Raw genomic sequence first — 20,044 nt, 5'->3', positions numbered from 1 at the left:
GATCCTGCCAAGAGCAATATGAAGAGATGACCAAAATATGAGAAAGCTACAGTGTATCTTTACTCCAAAACAGAGTCCTGAATTTGCAGTGTTAAAAAAATCTACGTCAAGGACTTGAGTGAAGCATTATCTAACTATCTGAGACACAGCCCTATAATTCATGGGTCATTGACACAGTAGAGAAGATCAGTTCTGTCTATTGTAGCAGCAGAGGGGCTCTTAATCCATGGATTATTAACGTGGAAAATTGAAGGGGCTGTTACAGGCTTGTGGTTTATTAGACTATTGTGAATTTAGGGAGCTTTAATTTGAAGATTATGGACACAATGGAGTGCAACAGATCCCTTGACAATGTCAGTGGCAAGGCTTTTGTACAGAAGAAAGCTTCTGCCTGAATTCTGGCCTTCCCCATCCCACAGGATGCTGCTTAGGGAAACACTTATGGGTCTGTGATCACCTTTGAAACTCATTTGATCAAAAGAACCAAGAAACCCACTTTGCTGAAGATAACATTCACTGAGGGTTCCAGTCTGGAAACTATTTCTTTCTAATGAGGTTTTTCTTGCTAGAACTTGATGTGCTCCTGTTGTTGCTTTGCATTTTCCACATTGTACTTCACTATCTCCATGGGATACTGTCTTACTCAAAGGCTCAGAGCAGGCATTAAGGTAAGCTTTGTAGCTGCAAGGGTATTTGAGAATGGGACCAGTTTGCCTCTTGAGGGTGAGTCTCTACCATTGATGGTGTCTGAGAGAAGAGCTGCTGGGAATGTCACTCCACAGAGAGTAAGGGCATGAAAAATTCTGTTCATGTTCAAGGAAGCTGTCCCTTTCAGCTCAGTTCTGAGATTTATGTTTACAATAAAACAGGGAGGGAGCTGTGGACAGAACTAATAAAATGTCTATTTGGATAAGCATCTTGATGTGTCTCCTCAGTGCATGCCCAGCTCGGGGTGTCTGCTTGCATGGGTTGGGCAGTTCTTCAGCATGAGTGTCTGCAGCTGTGAGTGGGGGAACAGTGAGGAAAGCCAAATGCCATTTGTCCCTGGCATTGTTCATTTTCCAGCGTGGTTGTCCCTAAAAGCACTTGCCTGCAAAGATCATTACTGCTGGAAGCTGAGGAACTCAAAGCATGGATGAGATCAAAAGGAACTGCACAAATTCATGGGAAATGGCTTGTGAATGGTTTGTGAATGGTGGCCCAAGACTTCTAGAAACTGAGAGGATGGCAGGAGGAGCAGACCATGCTTTGTCCTCTTGTCTCAGCTCTTTCGCTAAGCTGGATACTGCTTACTGTTTCCAGCTGATTTAATTTTAGAGCTGTACAAAGGCTGAAACACTTTCCCAATGAGGAAAGGACCAAAGGAAAAAGGCAATATGAGATAAAATGATTATTGGGTTCATGAACCGGGGAAAGGGAAAGAAAAGGAAGTGAAGAGCTCTTCCAGGCCAAGAGAGGAGCAGAGAGGGGAGCTGAAGGTTCTGAATTCTAGCAGCGATGCAGAGTCTTTGTTAAATCCTCTTAAAATCGATTGGGGTGTTTCACTAGTTCAAGTGCTCATTTTAATTGGGGAAAAAATAGTGTAGTCTTGAAATAAACTGTTATTTCAACTATACTTACATAAAACAGTCTATTTGTAGTAGAAAATGTTTCATATCCAGCCTGGGAGTAGCTGATTAGCACAAATAACTGTTTATTCACTATTAACATCTACTTCGAATATTTACATTTGCTTGATTTCCCCCTCTTGTCCTCTTCCACTTCCCCCATTGCCCTGCCCCCAACCAGTGCTACCCCCAAAATTACTTCTGTTTCCCAGGGAATATGCATGTTTTCGAGTAATGTAAAACAAATGATGGATTGAGTGTATTTGCAATGCCCTTTGAAAACTGTCCCAGTATCCAAAGGCTGCTCAGTTTTATTCCTCTAAGCGTTCTGTGCTTACTGCTGCAACATGTCATTTACACAGCCAGGAAGTTGTACGAGATATACAAGACTCAAGCCAACAGGATAAAGTCCAAGTGATGTTTTAGCCAGCTTTTGAAATGAATAGAATTTTGTGACCCAGGACTCCGGCAATGAATATTAACTGAGTGGTCAAACGCAGATGGTCCACATGAAGCTTTCTGTGCATGTTCTAATTTGACACGTAAAAAGTTTTATATCATTTAAAAATATATTGGAATTTTGAGCACTACGGTACTTCAGGAAGCATATATTGTTGCAATGGAACACGGGCCTTCAAAGCAGTGATTGGTGTTGGAAGATAGCTAAGCTTTAAAAACCTGTCAGGATTTATGTGGTTCAGTTATGACATTAATACTCCAATCTTATGTATAGGTGTACTGGTAGTGAATTCATCTGAAGATCCAGATTGTAGAATCTGCTCAGTTTGAAGATGTGTTACAAAAAGGAAGACTTTGATATTCAGATGAAGATAGGACGTGGCTGCCAAGGCTTTTGCACTCTGGTCTGTAGTCAGACACAGTGACATGGGTCAGGGCTCCAGCTGAGTGGTGCTGGATCAAAATCAGAAAGGAAATTTGTATGAGAAAATGAATTTGAACTTCCTTCAAGGGGGAAGGAAGGCTCATATCTCCACTAAGCACATGTATTTCTGCTCAAGCCAAAGGTGCCTGACTTCTGGAAAGTAGTGAACATGAACCTCCATGAAATGGGAGTGCACCTATTAATGGTGACAGAGTGGATATCTGCAAGTCATTTTGAAAACTTTGGTTGTTCTGATGCTCTGAACTCTAAAGTGGTGGGAATCCTTCCTTAGGCTTCAGCAGACGTTTCAGAAATGTGCATCAAAATGCTTAATATTAGACTTAAGGTTATGAAATAAACTAAGGGCAGAATTTTCATTTTTTTCTTGAGCATAATGTTGAACAAGCAATAGCTGAATAACATATTTGCTATTTGTAGTCACTGATTGCATTTCCTCAATATTTTCACATAATCACTTATTTTTTCCAGCTCTGCCTTATAGCATGGCTGGAGTCTGGTAAAAAGCTGGAGTGAAAGGGAGATAAAAACACCATAAAACTGAGGTAGGTGAAATGTTCTACTGATAAGTACATTAAGGAAGGAAAGACTGAATTCCTGGAGCTCTGTCATCACTCTCTCTGAGAGAGGATTGTGAAATAATGCATATTTTGGTTATTTGGTTGCTAACATTCTAAGCAGAATTACATTGCTGTTGTGTTTTGCCAGCAGACTGAGCTTTCTTCATGTAGTCTAGAAAGCAGACTGGCTACCTCTGACAGTCACCATCAGAGGGGATACCTGGGCCCTTGTGGCACGGACTCCTGCTCCTGCCAATGAGACTGTTGCTCCCAGTGCATAAACCTCCAAAACCTGACATCAAGGTGCAGGGAGTTGGCGTAGCCTGGACGACCTCACCAGATTCCTCATCTCTGCCCTAGAGCGGGACAGGAGCCTCTTTAAAACCAAAATGCAAACATGCTGGATTCATGTCACAATGCAATGCCTCCATGATCCCAACATTTGCCTGGAACGCAGATATTTGGATAACGACCCTCTACTAAATGCTGATAAAACCTTGTGTTTCTGCTATAGATGTCAGGCATGTTGCATGGCAGGGAGCACGCAGGGACTGTTTCTCAACTGCATGCTTTCAGCGGACCCCTGTGACCAAGTGCTTGACACAGCATTGCTGAGAAAAGGTGCTGGAGCTGAATGTCACTTTCAGGTCTGAAGTTCTCCTCCAAGTCTGCATGAACATTTTATTGCTGGAAGTAAAAAAGAAAGAAGGCAATATACAGGAAGCAATGATGCCATATAGGCTCCAGGTAGCACGGATTAACATGAAGGTAATTGTTTTGATGTTCTCTTTGTACATTTCTGCTAGCAAGTATGTTAGCAGTCACTGATGCCTAGTGAAGGGGAGATGACACGTTGAGTTTTCCTACCTCTGTCTCCTTTTTTCAGCTCACTTCTTTGTTGGAGATCTTTCTTTCTTGATCTTTCTTCATGAGGGAGAAAAGTACTGCTTTTGCCATTTGCTAAAAAGGGAGAGCTGGGGCACAGAAAACTAAATCTGTTGAAGGATGGAAAGAGGTGCACAGACCTATTCTCAGAATTCTCCCCAGATGTCCTGCTTCCCTTGGCACCAGGAATTACAGAAATTCTCATACATTTTCTATCTGCATCTTTGCAAACCTAAGTTCCCCTGCATGTCTGACACTAAATCAGCCCCCTCTGGTTCCAGAAGGATTTTGAAGTATTGCAAGGAAGTGATCCTTCTCCAGCAAAAAAAATGGAGTTCAATATCTGACCTTTCTGTCCTGTGCACTGTGTTTTGAAGAGTTGTTAATTTGAACTAGCAACATTTCAGCTATCAGATTCTTTGTTGGGGAAAAGTCCCCAGATGCTGTGCATCAGTAATAAGTATACATAGGTTCATGCGTAAAACATGCTTACAATGTCAAGAAAGTAAGGGAATTTTGGAGACTCCAGATTCACCTCCACAGGAAGATTATGCCTTTTGGTAGTGGTTCCTTGAAGTGTCTGAAGTGAGAGAGCTGGGTTGCATGTGGTTTCTTCTAAGAACTTGGTGGTGGCAAATGAACACTAGTAAGTTCTGAGTAGCTCATTTTCTCTCTCTTTTTTGTTTTTTAGGTTGTTTAATTTTTCCAGTAAACTGCTTCTCTCCAGAAGTTCAGCTGGGATTGCTTACTTAAATTTATTTTGCTAAAAACAGGAACTGAGCCTTAAAACCATTATTAATAAACAGTTTATTTTTTACATTGAGGCATCCGATGTAGTCCGTAAATTATCATCCATTTAATTAAAGACACTCACCTTTCCAGCTGTTTCTCTAACCAGCCTAATCCAAAGCCCATAAATTGAATGGTTTCTTTGCCAGTAATATCAGGGACTTTATGCTGGCATGGTGCTTTCTGGGTTCTCTCCCTTGCCACCCCTGCTGTTAATAGGTCCCTGTTGGAGCTGATTTGCAGAGGCCCTGAGACACACATCAATTTATGGGGGCTCTGCTTTTGTCCAAAGCTGGGGATGCCATGCCTGGGACCTGTCTCTCCTCTTTGTACTTTTCTCTTATTTTTCTTTGAATGTAAGAGTGGATGTGTGAAAAATTAATGTAACTTAGCCATAGTATCCTAGAAGAGCAAGTCTGCCGCTGACGTAGCCAGCAACCCACTCAATGACCCTTTTAGGTAAGCTTGAAGATAATTTCCTAAGAAATGGAATGGAATGATTCAGGCAGCTGGTTGCAGATAGAAGTCTGTCTGCACCCATTACCATTGGAAAAAAAAAAAAGGAAAAAAATCTAATTTCTATTCCTTTCTATAGCTGAATCTCTGTGAGTCTCCTAAGTTCAGGAGTAACCAAATGAATTCATGGAAAACAATTCTATTGAGGGCTATGGAAAACAAATAAAAAGACAACACCCCAGCACCTGGGATCACCAATGAACTTTGTTAAAGAGGTTTAAGGAGAAATTAGTTGTGAAAAAGAAAATAAAGGTAAAAGCAAAAGTCTGCAATGGTTAAATCTCCCTCCGCTTCAAAATTGACCTGCAAAAGGGAGCATATGGATTAACCTTTGTTTATAGTCACGAGCAAGAGATGTGAGTTTTTCTTCTCTGCATCTCACATTTAATTGACTTTTGTTCCCAGCACTCATATTCTGCAGCTGCGAAAGTGGTGTGATTCAAATGGATGAAGAGCGAGCTGTGATGTCTGCAGGTGGGAGAGAAAAAGATGTGTCTATTACAATGAGTAGCTAGGTGTTGTTCTGCACTCATGCAGAATACAACCAGCCAGCTCTCTGATCTGCTCTAGCTTTATTATGCATCAAAAATCTCCCTTGATCCTCTGTGCGTGTGTCTGGTGCATTTGAAAGAGGGATGAAATGAAAGCATAAATGCCAGAGCTGCATGAGGAACGCGCTGGAAGTGTTTGGGGTTTTTTTGCTCATTCTGTAATGTATATTTCCAACATCTGAGTTTTCTCTGCTGACCAAGTAGCTGCACTTAAATGACTGTATCATCTGCCTGATGACACCAGTGCTGCTTTGCCATTTAGGTAACGCTTCTCAGAAATGGAAAGTTAATCTATTGGATTATTTTCCAAGTAATCTGGGGGCAAAAAGGATATAAACAAGGAAGCGTTGCAAGGCCAGCATTTGCTATTACATATGACATGCTTTAAAACAAAGGTTAGCCATCTGGTCAGTCCTTGTAAGGCAAAGGTTCAGAACTGAAAGTAGAAAAGTGCTATTGGTATATGTGGGCAGAGCTGCATTTCAAGTCAAAGGCTCTGATAAATCTGAACTGTTGTGAAAACCTGCAGAGGCTTGGGTGTTGGCCATTTTGGGTTATTTTCTCACTTTATGATTTGTTCATGTTACTATGGTATGCAGCTAAGTTGAGAGGCTTGTTTATTTGTTCTTTATGAACCCTACAAAGAGAAGCATTTGGAGCGAGCTGGAAACGAAAGGCTAAAGGCGGCCTGGGAGGCTCTTCCTGGCTTCCTCGGGGGCAGATCTCCTCCCTGCCGGCTGACCTGGGTCAGGACTTTCCCCTGGGCTCCCCTGTCCAGGGCCATTCCCACCATCAGGATCACCAATGGAGGCTGGAGTCCTGTGCTGAAGGATGAGGGCTGGCTGTGGTCATGGCCCCATCGTGCACTGCAGCGCTGCCACTTGGCTCCGCCACAGACTGTGTGTGCATGGCCTTAAGTTCATCTGCTGCTGCAGGCCTCCTGGTATGTGAGAGAGTAAATTCAAGCATGCCAACATGTGCACTGAGGCAGCAAACTTAAGGGAGAGGGAAGGAATTCCCCTCCCTCTGCGGTTTATGGTGTCCTTCTAAACTATTTATAAATAGTAGCCAGTGTTTGCATTTGGACTGTGTTGCTGTGCTCGTTATCAAGACTTAGGTTTGGAAGTAAAGTTCGAGTTGACTCCTCTCTTCTGAAATAAAGAAGGGAAGAAAGTTAACCACATAGTCAGATGGCTCAAGGCAGCAATTCCTATGAATGCAAGCTAGTTCTCTGTCTTGCAAAGCTGGAGCAAAGATCTAGACCCACTTTCCCTTTCGCTCCATTTTTGTTTCCCTGCCCTCTTCATTAGCTGATGACAGTTTCAGCTTCCTACGTCCCTTTAAAGAGATTCCCCCTGCACATCATCTGGGATTCATGAACTACGGAGATCTGGTAAGCAGCACAAATCACACACTCCTGGCCTGCACTTGCCAGAAGCCCTGGATAAGTTTTCAGCTGAGTTTATACTACGCCTCCCTCCAGACAGTAGAGAATTATATACGGCTCCATTTTCTTCAGGAAAAAAAAAAAAAGAAACTTGCATCAAAAAATAACAATCCATATTGTGAAGGGTTATTTTTTGCTAATTGAGAGGTGCTTGGAGATGACAGGCATCTGATCTCGTCTTAAGCCTTAAATTGCAGTAAATCCTGTATTTATTTACTTTTTACTTTAACCAAATAAGACATTATCCTGCCTCTGAGTTAACACTTTCAGTGCTTGCTTTGGCTGAGCACTGCTTACAGCGGGCATTAACATCTTGGTGTCTCTCAAGAAGGGATTGTGCAGAGCCACCAGTTCCTCAGCAAAAACACTCAGTAGGATTGCATGCTTCTTCAGAAGAGGTGATCTTTGAATCAAATGGCATGTTTGCTTTGGGACGGGTTACTGATAGAGGTTTCTAGGTGTTCTGAATGTGGGGAATGTAAGTGTTAAATTGGTACATTATGAACCTAAACAAAGAAGATTTATAGAACTAAACATGATTTTATTGCCTCCTTAAGAGCTTGCAGTGAAATGTTTGTAGAAAAGAAGGCACATTATCCCAAAACAGTGGTTCTATTTCTGCTCTTGCTAACACTGTTACAAAGAGCCAAAAGGTTTCTGTAAACTCTCCGCTCTGAGCTGTGAATTAAGGCAAGATGAATTCCTTGCAGTAGGTCCTGACCAGAGAGAAAAACACGTTCAAGGAGGTGGCTAGAGGCGTTCGATTCCAGACCTAAGCTCGTGTGCATTTTTACTGATGTGTGCTTTTCCTCTCAGTGATAATGTGTGCAGGTATTATGTCTTTAATTGCAGAAGCACTAAAAAATAAATGATTGCTGTTCCCTTTGGATGTGTTCAGTTGTTCCCAGCTCTGAACATCCCACGGGCTCTCAAGGCTGATTTCTGTGTAAGCAGGAGTTGTTACTTTGGCAAATGAATATTCGGCCATGTGTTTAGAAATCTAATTTTCTTCCCTGGTATATAGTGGGAACAACTGCATGCATTCTTGTCACGGTATTTCTTCTTTAATTTTTCTCCATTTTGCACTCTTGCAATCTCTGCAATTATATTTGACACAGTAATTATTATTGTTCCAGTTGTAATTCCTGCAACAGGGGATCCTAATGCAGCGTTGCTTGGTGCCTTGTGAACTCCAGCACTGGTGAATACAGACCCTGCCACAGCTTTTATTATGGATTTCAACTCATTTGTTTGGGTATTCACAGGAAGGCTTTGATGTGATTTACCTCAAATGCTATAGCAAAGTGAATTGCCAAAATGATTTACCTCTGAGATATGACTTTTTATCTAGAAAAATGCACAGTTTTTGAAAAGTGTCTTGGGATGGGTTTATATATTGTGTTTTTCAGTTGCTTTGTGTCTCAGATGAGTGGCACAGATTTTAGTGTTGTATATCCCTGAGCGAAGCAAACATTAAAAGCATTATTCATGAGAACTGTCTCTATTTCAAGAGCAGTCTTGATGATGACAAAATCAATTATTTTAATATATTGTCACTTCAGTTTTAATTTTTTGTAGATCTGTTTCAATTATAGCGACTAGCCATATATATCCATGGAGACCTTTAAAGTTGAATTTGCTTTTATATTTCTTCAATTTACGTTGATTAAATGTCATACACTAAATCATTCCCATACCCGTGCCCATTAACATATGATTTGCCCACTAGTAATTACTTTGTCATCCTTACTTCCTCAGGCTATTTTCATCTTTAAGCCACAGTTAATCCATGACCTTAGTGCTTTTGTCTCCAGATCTGAATTATGTAAGTATTACAGAACAAAGATTGAATTGAACTACTCTCGGCTTTATTTTACAACTACAGCCACCTGATTGGCTTTTCTATTTCCACTTACTAAAATAATACAGTAAACTTCATTCCTTTGTGAAAGGATCACAAGGTTGTTTTGGGTTGTTTTTTGGTTTTTGGGTTTTGTTTTGTTTTGGTTTGGTTTGTTGGGGTTTTTTTTGTTTGTTTGTTTCTGTTTTTTTCCAGCATGGCAATGCCAAATAAGACGTATTCCTATAGGGAAAGTAAAAACGCTTTTCTGGGTGTTTAGGATTCCTGCCAACTGGACACAAAGATGACTGAAGCAGAAATGTACCCCACACTCTGCAGTGACCACTGCAATGGTAGTTGAATAACATCTGCTGACAGCGAGCTAAAAAAAACAGATTGGTCATGGAACTGAAATAGAAGAGTAGTACCTTTTTAAAGCACCTTTTTGTAGTGTATCCTCAAACTCTCCCTCCGCGAGACTATCCAAGAAGCTGAACACCTGTTGAATGTCAGGTTTCCTTTTGGATGCAGGAGTGCAGCATCACATAGCATGGGCATTCCTCTAGCAGACTGGGCAATTTGCTATTGCTCAAGTTCCAGACAAGCCGTCTGATTCTTGTTTGAAATGCTATCTCTAAGCTGCTTTTGTTCAATCAGTCACTTTCATGAAAGGTTATAATCGAAAGACCAGATTTTAGAAGCACCCTTACATGATACTGATTTCCCAGTGGCATGTAAATAAGGGGTCACGTTTTCCAAAGAGAGTACTGCCCCACCGCCAGTGCTGTGAGAAATCTGCTTTGCAGCTCCATGGCTGTATTTAGGGGGAAACATTGCTGACAGGCTGAGTCAGTGGCCCAAATTCTCCTCCCTTTATCCATGTAACCACATGAAAGCTTGTGCCTCCTATCCACAGAGTGTGCATGAATAATTTGCTTGGCATGGGACTGGAGCTAGCTAGCACAATAACTATGCTTTTGTAGGCTCCATATGTCCCTTGCTTTGGAGCTTTTCAAACGATACAAAACTCTGGTACTGTGACTAAAATGAGAAAAGTCTGGGCAATGACTACAGAAGCAACTGGGAATGACCTAACGCTCATGAAAGGACTCCTGGCTTCAATGGGTGTTGACCCAAGTCCGTAAGAGACTTGAGTTACATCCAGACGTTATGGAGATCCTGGAATGACCTCTGCAGTCTGCAGGAAGATTGTTTTCTTGTTGTTTTGCTTTTTTTCCCAGTTTGTTTTGTTTGTTTCCAATCACTGCAAGGATGTTCTAATTTCCACACCCTTCAGAAACTCCAGATTCTTTAACTGTACTTCTCAAAACATGCTCAGGAAGTATGCACATGCATTGCCTATCCTGCTCCTCTTCTGTGCATTGAATATTTTTGGTGGAGGAGAGCTCAGCAATGGAAGTGTAAACCTTCTGTTTACATCTATAAACAAGATAAGGTACAAATTGCTGCAATCCAAACTTCCTTGCTCTGTCCCTCCACTGACCTCAACTATAAACGAAAAGGAGCCTCCTTTCTCATAGCAGGCGAGTCGGGTCCCTTGGGCAAAGTTTCAACCAGTAAAATTGCTTGCAAAATCTGTGAATTTTTCCAATTGCCATTCCATTCATACACCCCCAGGGCCAGGGGTTGGTTGTGGTGGCACAATGTCAGGAGTTGAGCCCATGATTGCAGGGAACTCTAGGCTCCTTCAGCAGCAGTGTGAGGCCGTTTGCATTTGTTCATTTTTCCTGAGTTCAAGAAATAAGTTACTCAGTCTTTTGCTAAACAGCTTGGATAGGGAAGTGCAAACTTATAAAGCATTTCAGAAGGAAAAAATGAAAACTGGCACTATACATCCATGTCACTGTATCACGTACTCATGCCTGTTCTGGAAGCTTTTTGCTGGGTTGAATAGATTGCTTGCAAAATATCTAGGATTCTGCCAAGTAAGCACAAATTGAATTAAATTAAAATGCTACTTATTGTCTTATTTTCATAGATTTTCAGTGGATGTAGAAAGAAGAAGATATCTTATCGATAAGCTGGTTGTTTCTGTGCACTGGAAGATGCCTCCTGAGTAGACTGTAAGTGGCCTGGAGGAAGGACACGAGGACATGAGAAAATCTCAGGGAAAGAGAAAAAAAGTGAATGAGATTTCTGTCCTTGACAGAAGTAGTTATAGCTTTGAGCACCAAAAGATCTCACAGATCTTTTTGCTAAAAGCTCACTGCCATTGGCAATCTTATTGCTGCTGCATTTGAAAGCCACCGAGACTATGGGTTTTATTTGTTATCAGAATTTGTGTTGAGGCTTCCCTTGCCACATCATTTCTGGATGCTTGCTACAAGCTAAGCTGTCACACTTGGTATCAGACAGTCGGGTGGCACAAGGCTGAGCTTTCCAACACAAACACTGCATCAGCAAAAGAGTGAGTCTTATGTTGGTATTGTCTCTCCTCAGGCAAGTCCTGGACCTCTCTTTTCTTGGAGCAGCTCAGCAGAGGAGCACAAAGACATCAGCGCTGACATGGCTCACCCAGCTGCACATCTCTGGAAGATGCACTGGTGCTCAGGTGAGGCACTGCTGTAGGTTTACCACTTTCTCACGCTGCCAACACTGGCGTGTCCTGGAGGTGGCCCCTAACAGGGCAGTAGTTCTTGTATGTTTCAGCAATGCAGAAGCTCCTCTTTCATTCTTTGCACTGTGCAGAAGATTGTAGGAGAGCAGCTTGGGAACAGCTGCAAGATAGAAGGACATGGAGACAGTTTGGGGTCTGAATGGTTACAATGCTGCAAGAGGAGCAGAGCTGTGGTGACTCTGGGTCTTTCCTGATATTCTTGGTAAGAGCATGTCAGATTGTCAGATGCTGACTCCTGGCTCTAGGCCTATTTTCCATTCATAGTGGTGCTCAGTCAAATTTCTTGCAGTCAATCAGATGCTGCTGCTCTAAACCAGATGGTTTTATATACTCATAGCTCGGGCTACAGAATTACATTCTCACTGTTCTGAGGATTTCATTGATTCACAGAATCAGACAGTTTACGCACAAGTTTGTTTTCATGAGCCCAGTACTACACATCACTGGTGATGTTTTAGCTGTCATGGTGTTTGGTTCACCTGTGAGTGCTGAGAGATGTCAACACATGAGCTACAATGGGTCCAGGGCTCTCAGCCAAGGGCTAACATCTCCCCATCCTGGCGTTGTATGAACACAAAAGCCTAACTTGTTGGTTGGTGAAAAGGCTCGGGTTTGGACAATTATCTATCCTGAATAAGGCTTTGAGTTACAAAGAGCTGCAGGCAGAAACCTGCTATGAAAACAGTTTAGTAAAAAAATGCTGCCACTTTGTCCAAGCTAGTCTTGTTCCTGTAACAAATGCCAGTCTGCTGGTGAGCTAGCGTGGAGTAATGCATTAACTGAGTGTGATAAGGCAGGCGAACTCTGATACCGGCTTCATTTTCAGTCCTGTGTTTGTACTGCAGTTAGCACAAAGGGGTCTTGGTTCCTCAGTAGGCCCTGTCATGTCAAAACAATGTCAGTTAAGTCAACAAAGCCATTCACATTACAGTGATTTCCAAGTCATGCTTCCACCTTTTAAAAATTCTGAGTGGGAATGTCAGGGATATTTAAAAGTTAAGCTGAAAGAAACATGGAAACAGCTGGCTTAAAACTTGAGCCTGATTCCTATCACCAACATTCAGTAATATTACTTATAATCTAGTGTATAAAGCAAGTATAGAGGCCTGAAAAATATCATATGGGTCACAGAACAAGAAACTCCTCAACAGAGCTGCCAGAGCTGCATGCATAGGAGGCAAACTATCCACATACACATCTCCTTGGTTTTGCCATCTGCCTCCAGACTATGAGCAGCTCCCATGACAGTGTGATTGTTAGGAAGGGCCAAACCCTCTAACCATTTCTAGGTAGCACTTCTGGCTGGAAAAGAGACATCCTGGGAGTGCTACTGCCTGGGTCATCAAATTCAGTCCTTGCCCAGGGAAGTTGTGGAGTCTCCTTCTCTGGAGATATTCAAGACGTCTACTTATGCAACCTGGTGTAGGGAACCTGCTTTGGCAGGGGGGTTGGACTCGATCATCTCTGGAGGTCCCTTCCAACCCCTATGATTCTGTGATTCCACTGTATGTAGTGGTAATTCACACTGCAAACTGATCGTGCTTGGTTTTAGAAGGAAGAGGATATGTCAAAGCACTATTTGTGACAAATTCTTTCAGGTTGCTAACTAACTCCTTCAGCCACAGTGCTTATTTCTCCTGGCATCCTCATGGAGTGTAATCCTACCCAAGTTCGTCTTTCCTTGCATACAAATATCAAAGACTTGGTGTAAAGGTCTAGGGAATTCTGAGGGCTGATCCATGTTTTTGCATGCTCAGAAGTTGACAGAATTAGCTGTTTACTCCATAGGGCTGGAAACAGACAAAATGAAATACCTTCTTGCACAATTAATAATTCATCAATGAAAGAAAGAGCTTTAGGATATCATTTGGAATGAAAACTGCTTAATGTAAGCCTCCACAATTCAGTCTGCTACTTACAAAGTTAAAGGAAAGGATTCTTGCTAGTTGTCCTCCCTTCAGGAAGAAAAACTCCTCCTCTTGACCTTCTGCATTTAGGAACAGCATGCATTTTGGGTAATTAAAACTGATGAGCCTGACAAACATTCATCTCCAAAGAAATACTCTGCAGTAAACGTAAACTCTCGAGATCCTTCCAGGCATACCAGCACAACTGTCTCTTAAAATTTCTTCCCAAGCCATCTGGTGCCTTATCTTTGTAGCCAAGCCATACAATAACTTTAAAAGAAGATTGTTTCTAGAAGGCTTTCGTCTCAGGACTCATATCCTCTTGGAAGTCTCACAGCTCACTCTGAAACTGTCAGCCCGGCAGCTTGGCTGTGCGGATGCTCCACTTCTTTCTATCATGACCCAAAATGTCCAGCTGCAATTCTCTGGGGGAGATCTCAATCTCATGTGGTTTTCAAAGGGAGTGAAGGGGTTACAGGGAGAAGCTGGAGATGCTCTGCACTTCCAAACAGGGATTTACACTCAATTAATTTTCTCTGTGACAGCCAAAGCTAAGTGGCATGACACGAATGTGGTTACGAAGGCTGCAGCTAATTCACTTCATTCGTGTAGCTCTCTTGCACCTGTAGAAGAATGGATGGATTCCTGGCACAGCCTTTGCCATGAGGAAAGGTAGTGAGTGAGAAGGCAGAGAGGTGTGGAGCAGAGGTGGCTGGTAGAAATGGGAGAGGATCGGCTTTGCAGATCGTCCAGAGCTTGCTCTCCTTTTATTGCATCTGAGCCTGTTCCATCTCTTACACTCCATCAGTAAATTCCTACTGGGAAAGTGCCGTTTTCCTCTCACAAGCAGAGCTTGAGAGTAAAGCTAGGTAACAAAGCCAGGGCAGTAGGCACCTGGCAGCAGAGCAGTGGCCTGGGCACAAACCTGGAGTGACAGATCCTGAGCTGGCTGTGCCTGGCTGCTTAGAGACATCATGAGAAATGGGCACATGGCTGCAGGCATTATACGTCTGAAAACAGAACATGCTTGACCCTCACTCATCCATGGCAAATACAATATAGCTGGAGAGAGACCAAATCACCTCTTAGGCTTTTGTCACATGTTTATATATCTACTGTCCACTGCCTAGACATCTGTTGTCCGTTCCTCATCAGTGCTGTTCTCAGAGGTATAGGAGTGTAAGAGACTCCACCTTGATAACGAAATACTGCACTGTATGCAGTATTTTATGACATGCTTGTCAGGTGGGTATTAACGAGCATGCTGTGGGGCTGTAAAATGCCTGCTGGAAATGGCACAGCTTCTGCGTATCTCTGAGTGAATTGGTTTTAACAGGAGCCTGGATTAGGAGTATAACATCTACGTTTTCCAGCTATTGATGATATTGTGATGGTTTGATAACAAGAGCAGAGTTCCTAGCACCATTCAAACACAACACTGCCAACGTTTCCTCTGGGTAGATGCCTTTGCTTTTAGCTGGCTACCTTGTGACGCCCTTAGGGAAGAAGAGCTCAGTATCTGTAAAGCTGCTGAGCTTTTTCCTACTCTAGCAGAGGGTTGTATCCTATTATCTCTGGAGACAATCTTCTATTTAGGGAAAGAATGAAAACAACCCTCCTAAAATACAGTTTTGTGCTTTAATGATCCCTGCACTGAAACATGGCATCGTATATTTATGCTATGTGTGAGCTTAGGTGAGAGGGTAGAAATGATCACAGGTCACGGCTCCATGCCCGTTGCCAAACTGACTCTCTGAGCCCCCTCTTCATACACTGATGGTAATATCTTAGAGCAGAGCCATTTCAATAATTTATTTATATGAATAAAAGTACATGGCTCAAAGGGTAAAGCTTTTTGTACCTGCAGAATTCCCACCATTCCCAGGTCACCTTTTGGTGTGGGATGACACATCTGCTCTGCTTAGTCCTCCTGCTAACGTTTTGGCAAAGACACCTGGAACTTAGCAAGGCTACACATGTACGTAATATCAAAAGTCAAGAGGAGTGCATTCAGGCTGTTCGATTTATGGGGTGTCAAAAACAAAGGACAAACCAATACAATGTTTCACTTGATGGCTTAATTTGCACAAATCCCCGGAGATCCAGAATTGTTTCCCAGCTACTTCAGGACCTGCCCCAGATTGCTGCCTGCAGTAAAAAGGGTTGGGGATGGGGGTCTGTAAGTGCTTGTCAGGCCGGAGGAGCTGCAAGGCTGTAGTGGGACCCAGGGGCTGGGCTGCTCAGGGCATGCTGTCCCACCCTGCAGATAAGAGGTGCACGCCGTACGTGAACGGTCAGCAGCAATGCTGGGAGCCGGGGAGGGGCAAACTGGAACCAGCACTTCTAAACAGAAAGCCTCAAGCAATCATTACGTCCATCTGTGCTGACCTGAAACCAAAAAATCCCACACATTCACAGCATCTACGTGGGCTTTGCTGATCCTCCCATCCAGTCCCTTGTTCCTATTCATGAATCTGTTTTCCAGGGTCAAAATTGTTTCTAAGGTGAACAGAGAGTCAGTGCTTGTGAGGAGTGGTCTAAGGGATGTGTTTTCTTTTCCTCCATCTTCTGTTCCCAAGTGCTAATTCCCCAGTGTGTGCTGAGACGAATCCTTCTCTGCACATCACTGCCCTTTGCAGGAACTTAAGTGGCTGCTGTAGATGAATTATTCTGTATATTTAAATCCTTATAATCTGGATCAAAAGAGTAGGCTTGGCACTGAAAATCAGTTTGAAAATTAACTGTACACCATGAGCCTGCAAGTCTCAGCCTCTCCAAAGAAACAGGAAAAGATTAAAGGAGCTTTTACTAAAAAAATAAAAATAAAGAACATCCTTAACAGAAATAGCCTTTAAAGAAAATCCTTTATGTGAGGAGAACATCTTCCAAAACTGAGAGAAATAGAGCACAGGGTGGTATTTTTGTTGCCAGAATAGGCAGAGAAGCAAACCAGGCTGAGATTGGCTTTTTGAGGGGAATTAAATCTTTCACTTTCTGAGCACACAGATTAGACACCAGGAGAAAATATGTTTGCTGTCTTTGGTTATCTGGTGGCACTGAAGAACAGCCATCAAAGGGAAACATCTGCCTCCTGGGATAATCATCAGGCAAGAGAATGGATGCAGCAGATAAAGGTAGGTGACACCTGCCTGGAGAGGCAGAGCAGCAAAAGAACAAAGATTAGTGACTGGGGATTGCACTCACCTGTGAGGAAAAGGTAAGTAGGGTGAAAAGGAGTGTGAAAGCTGCAGGAAATGTGGTCTGCTCCTGTATTCTTGCTGCCATTTGTACTGCCTGAATTCCCTACTAAAGTTTTGCTGTTGTGACTGAGTTCTCCTTTTGTAGTTTACAGAAGAGGCATTTGCAACTCAACTTTTGCAGTATTTATGTAGGTAAAATTCTCAAGTTTTTCAAGGGGATTTTTCCATAGTAGTTATGGGCTCTTAGAGGCTGCTTCTGTCCAGGTGAGGATTGAAGCCTGCACAATTACCATACTGTAAATATCAATAGATCCTTCCTAATAGGAAGGTTATTTGAATTTCAGTTTGTAGCTTAGTTTCTCTAATCTCCATGTAACCTATTTACTTATGCTACATCTTTCATTCTGCACTTCCTAATCTCCAGGTGCAGAAATTCAAAGTGCTGCACACTGTGCCACTTTTCAGTCAATAGAAACAACATTGTTATAGGCAATGCTGAGCTCCTAGGACCATCAGAAAGCCTGGATTTGGTCCCAGGAACACTTCAGGATCCTCTCAACTCTGACCCATCAGATGAGCCTGTTTAGTTACTCCACGGGTCAGCTCCTCACTTCTGAAGAAGGAAGGTTTTGATCTTTCCTTCTCTCCTGGTTTATGTGTGTCAAGGTTTCACATCAGAGACAGAACCCGTGATGATGCTTCTTCATACAACACTTCAGCCCATCCCATCCAACCCACCCATGTCATAGGTATGAGCTGCCACATATCACCCATGCCAGCTCCTGAACTCCTTAACCCCAACCCTAGAGCCAAATTAACTGGTTGACTGGTAGAAATCTGAGCAAGAAAGTAAAGCTTTGACAGACTTTTTAGGGACATAGTTCAGTGGGCATGGTGGTAATGGGTTGATGGTTGGACTAGGTTATCTTAGTGGCCTTTTCCAGCCTTAATGATTCTATGGTTTTCTTATCTCAGCTCTTGCCAACACCAGCCCTGGTGTGAGGGGGGTGCTGAGGCTCAGCCCAGTGGGACACAGGGTGCTTGTGAAATCCCATCCGGCATGGCAGCTGCCCCGGGGGCACACAGATAAAGCAGGAGAGCTGTTTCCCAATACCTGTGTGAAGGAGATGAGCAGGGCTGCGTCCATCACCCATAACACAGAATCAGCTCCACGTAACCCTTCTCCCTCTGCTCTGACTCAGTTCTTCTTTCTGTTTCCTCAGGCAACTCCGCTCTCTCCCCCCAGCATTGCTCAAGGCCTGCTACTCCCATGCATGCCCCACCTAAGTGCAGGATGTGGCTTATGCTCCTGGATCTCATCCATGCTCAGCCACAGCATATCCCCCTTTTCCAAAGACCGAAAGCATTGGGGCATATGTGAGAAGGATCTAGAAAACCGACAGGGGTTCAGTAATCCCAGCAGCCCAACAGACTGGCATGACAGCACGACAGCTGATATTGCATTGATGGTAAGGCAGAGAAGGCTGAGAAAACAAAGCAGTCTCACCATGATGCAGTGATGTTTCAAGATACCCATTTATTTTCCTTCATCCAGAAGCCCCAGGACCACGATGTCTTTTCAGACTCTATCAGGACACAACAGAGCATGGGAAGGGTTGGGATGTCATACTCCTTCACAACCAGCCAGAGAAGGCTGTACAGCAGCCCCAGCCGGCTTTGCAGATTGCAGTTAGTTCAGAATAGTTTGGTGTCTTTCCTATTCTAAGGACTTCTTTCTCAATGTGTGTGTGCACGAGCAAGAAATTAGCCACTAGCACAGGAAGATCATAGAACAGCCTGGATTGGAAGGGGCCCTAAAGATCATTTAGTTCTTTGCAGCACTAGCATCACATGTGGTGCAGGCTCATTCACAACAGGTGAGTGCATGGAGACACAGCCTTGTTTAGCTATTGTGAAGAGCTGTTCCTTTGCAAATAACTGCTTGCACCAGTTCTAAAGCTGGATGCAAAAGACCCAGTGCTGTTGTTAGAGCTGGCTGTATGCTGGCAACCCAAGGCTGGAAGCACACTGGCTTTGCTGAGCCTGAGAAGGCAGCATGAGTGAATTACCTTAAATTAAACACAGTTCATACACAGAGGCATAACAGAGGCACAGTGGGAGCTTTGTGCCATTACGGGTTTGCATTAGAGATGTGGTGATGTAGAACTCTACCAGTGTGAGGATTCCTGCACAGCACTCAGCTGAGATGTGACCTTCTCCCGGTGCAGGTGATGATCTGCTTACATGTTCTTCTGTACTGATCATGTAAAATCTGCAAACCGGTTTGTAGGGCTTCAGCAGATAGTTTAGAATACTTAGGAGGTACTGTTTTGTCTAGAAGTGAATTCTGAACTGATTACTTTAAGGCTTTCCCTTTCTGCAGAAAGTAGTGGTGCTTCAGTTCTTTGTTCCAAGGGAAGTGCAAGTGATGGGAACTTGCACTTCCACATCTATTTTCTTTTTCCTCAAAATTTCATAGCATCTTTCCTCATGCTGGGGGAAAGAACAACCAGTGCACAAGTGTGATGGACAGCAGGAGACAACATTGAGTTGCACCTGGCTTTAAAGGATGGCTAAAATTTTTATCTAAAGCTTCAAAATTGTAAAACAAGACTAAGAAGAAAAGAAAAAGAGACACCTTTTAGATAAGGAAATAATCTTTCTTTTCCCTCAGGATGCTGAAGATAGCACAACACAAAAGTAACTCTAAATAAAGTTGCTTCAAGTGCTTCATATCTGAGAAATGCAGAAGGAAAGCGATGCTATAAAAATGTTGCACGTGGGATTCTTTGAATACGCGTTCACTTCTTCAAGATTCCATAACCGGCATTTTTCTTTCTTTTATGCAAGAAAACTCCACTCTGCTGCCAGGGAGTGAGGAAGTGGCTCTTCTCCCCAGAACCTCGCTCTGCCCAGGTGTTTCGGACCCGCCCGCCCCATCCAGGCGCGGTACTGCCGCAGCGAGGACTTTGCCTAGCGAAAACTTGCGAATCCGGCGTTCCTCCGAATGAAAGAAAGTGACATGTTGGATGAGGGGGGTGGGCGGGAGGAGAGGAAGGCTGTCCCGCTTCTGCGGGGCGGGATCTTTTTCTCCTGCTTGATCTATGGAGCCCGCCCCCTTAAATTGGCTCCCGGGAGCACCCCGTCCACCAGCCCGACGGGGGGAGAGGCGGAAAGCGAGGGAGTGCAGGCAGGCGGCCGGC

At 43.3% G+C, this 20,044-nt stretch overlaps 1 long non-coding RNA gene across 1 annotated transcript; it reads left to right on the top strand.

Moving 5' to 3' along the window:
- Positions 1–17,549: 17,549 nt before the first annotated feature.
- On the top strand, positions 17,550–19,848 carry LOC122185279. Its single transcript, XR_006180829.1, has 3 exons — positions 17,550–17,590; positions 18,065–18,310; positions 19,692–19,848. It is a non-coding gene; the product is annotated as an uncharacterized LOC122185279 (long non-coding RNA).
- The last annotated feature ends 196 nt before the right edge of the window (positions 19,849–20,044 follow it).

The sequence above is a fragment of the Lagopus leucura genome, unplaced genomic scaffold (assembly GCF_019238085.1).
Source record: "Lagopus leucura isolate 7727_CA_CO unplaced genomic scaffold, USGS_WTPT01 Super-Scaffold_100028, whole genome shotgun sequence".
In the NCBI taxonomy this organism is placed as follows: Eukaryota; Metazoa; Chordata; class Aves; order Galliformes; family Phasianidae; genus Lagopus; species Lagopus leucura.
The sequence above is the reverse complement of the archived record's forward strand: the minus strand, read 5'-3'. Positions and strand labels throughout refer to the sequence as shown.